General features: G+C 58.0%; 1 pseudogene across 1 annotated transcript; it reads left to right on the top strand.

Annotated features, from left to right (window-relative positions):
* Window positions 1–284: 284 nt before the first annotated feature.
* On the top strand, window positions 285–1,284 carry LOC309823740 (elongin-B-like; annotated as a pseudogene). Its single transcript has 2 exons — window positions 285–415; window positions 860–1,284. The product of its transcript is annotated as an elongin-B-like (transcript).
* The last annotated feature ends 919 nt before the right edge of the window (window positions 1,285–2,203 follow it).

The following is a 2,203-nucleotide window of genomic DNA, read 5'->3' as shown; positions in this document are numbered from 1 at the left end:
CACCCTGGTGAGCGAGGATACAACGCTGTATAATACGCTTTGCTTATTGACCTCCTGAAAGCATACGTAAAGGATTACTGTGAGCTCTGCAACCACAGGGAAGCCCAGTCTCATCCATCCTAGTGTCATCGATGCTGCTGCCCAGTGCCTGGGACACTGCAGGTGTGCAGATGTCGGGCGAGGTGAGGCATCTTGGACTCAGGGTGCTCCCAGGCTCTGTCCCAGGGTGGCTGGCTCAGCCCTGTGGGTTGGGACACCTCCGCCAGGGCTCTCAGAAGGTGACGATGAACTCAAGCCCAGACCACTCCTCTAGCTCCTCGGAAGGGAGATTTCCACCTGGCCACAGCGAGGGGATATACGGACCAGTGGATGGCCGTGGCGGGGGCCGGGTGGGCGTGACAGGAGAGCAGGCCTGGTGAGCACCCCTGGGCCGGGCAGATGTCTGTGTCCAGGCCACATGCTGGGATCCTGGGGGGTGGAGCCCATGAGATGGGAGGCCTCTTGGGTAAGGTCATGTATTCCTTTGCCAGGGCTGCCCTGACACAGTACTGCAAACCGGGCGGCTTAAACAACTGACATTTGTCTGGAGGCCAGAAGCTTGAGATCAGTGTGTCCGCAGGCCTGGCTCCTCCCAAGGGCCCCAAGGAAAGGATCTGCCCCAGGCCTGTCTCCTTGGCTTGTGGATGGCCGCCTTCTACCTGAGTCTCTTCTCTCTGTGCGTGTGTCTGTGTCCACGTGTCCCCCTTTTGTAAGGACATCATCTTGGAGTACAGCCCGCCCTAAGGACCTCACTTTAACTACGACCTCTCCAAAGACCTTGTCTCCAAACAAGGTCACACTCTGAGATACTTGGGGTTAGGACCTCAACACATGAATCTGGAGGTGCGGCCACGCCGGCGCATCGAGGGGAAGCGGCAGCAGCCGTGACGGACGTGTTCCGCGTGATCTGGCGCCACAAGCCCACCATCTTCACAGACGCAAGGAATCGAGCACCGTGTTCGAGCTGAAACGCACCGTCGAGGGCGTCCTCAAGCGGCTGCCGGAGGAGCAGCGGCTGTACTAGGACAGCCAGCTTCCGGACGATGGCAAGACACTGGGCGAGTGTGGCCTCACCAGCCAGACAGCACAGCCTCAGGCCCCAGCCACTGTGGGGCTACAGCCTTCAGGGCACGTGAAGCCTTTGAGGCCCTGCGCATCGAGCCCTTCTCTAGCGCACGCGAGCTTCTGGCTGTGACGAAGCCGCGGGACTCAGGAGGCCGCGCCAATGAACGAACCGTGCAGTGAGAGACCACTCCACTTCCCCCCGCAATAAAAGAGATTTGGGTGTCCCCCCAAAAAACTATGAATTTGGGTGGGGGGCACACTTCAACCTAGAACAGGTCCCTTTGAGCTCAGAGCAAGGATGGGACAGGGAGGTAGCTCTGGAGAGCTTCCTGCCTGGTCCAGCCCGCGGGAGGGCAGACAGAAACCCCCGGGGACTCAGGAAGCAGCAGCTCTTGGGGGACAAGCATAGGGCCGGCTTTCGGCTGCTGGCACCTGGCTGAGACGCTGGGAGCCTCGAGCAGGGCCTGGCAAAGCTGGGCGGTACCAGCCAGGGATGCAGGCCCAGCTGGCTGGGCCGGAGAAGGCTTCCTGTGAAGTCGCAGCCTTTGAAACCTTGACTAATAAGGTTTTCTTCTCTTTCTAAGTTGAACGCATCAGCAGCTTCATATAGGATCCCATCTGTCCGCTCCATTGCTGCCAGTCGGATTCTAGGCCCCCGGCCAACTAAAAAAACCAAACCAACTTAGCATGAATCTGCTTGACAAATACTTTTGTGAGTGTTCTGTTTTCCCTCGGCGGAAGAGAGGCCTCTTGACTGCCCTTCTGGGTCCGGCTTCCAGAATAAATCTAGGATCCTGCAGCCAAGGAGCCTGGGTGGCGTTTGAATTAGTATCAGGAGGTGGAAAGCGACAAGGAGACGGCTGTCAGCTAAATGCAGGGAAGGCGTTTTCCACCGCGGTGCTCAAGGTTGGAATGGAGGATGTACGGCACCCTGGGCCTGTTTCAGGGTTAGCACCTGGTCCATGGTAGTGTGAGCTTCTCTTCACCTGGATGTCTCTCCCACGGGCCCCTTGAGCACAGTGCTCAACGCTTGTCATTAATAATTAATAACTTGTCATTAATTGTGGGATGATGAATAAGCGCCCAGGGAGGGAGCCAG

Source organism: Grampus griseus (genome assembly GCF_964374135.1).
Source record: "Grampus griseus genome assembly, chromosome: 6".
Taxonomy (NCBI): domain Eukaryota; kingdom Metazoa; phylum Chordata; class Mammalia; order Artiodactyla; family Delphinidae; genus Grampus; species Grampus griseus.
This window is presented reverse-complemented; position numbering and strand designations above follow the sequence as displayed.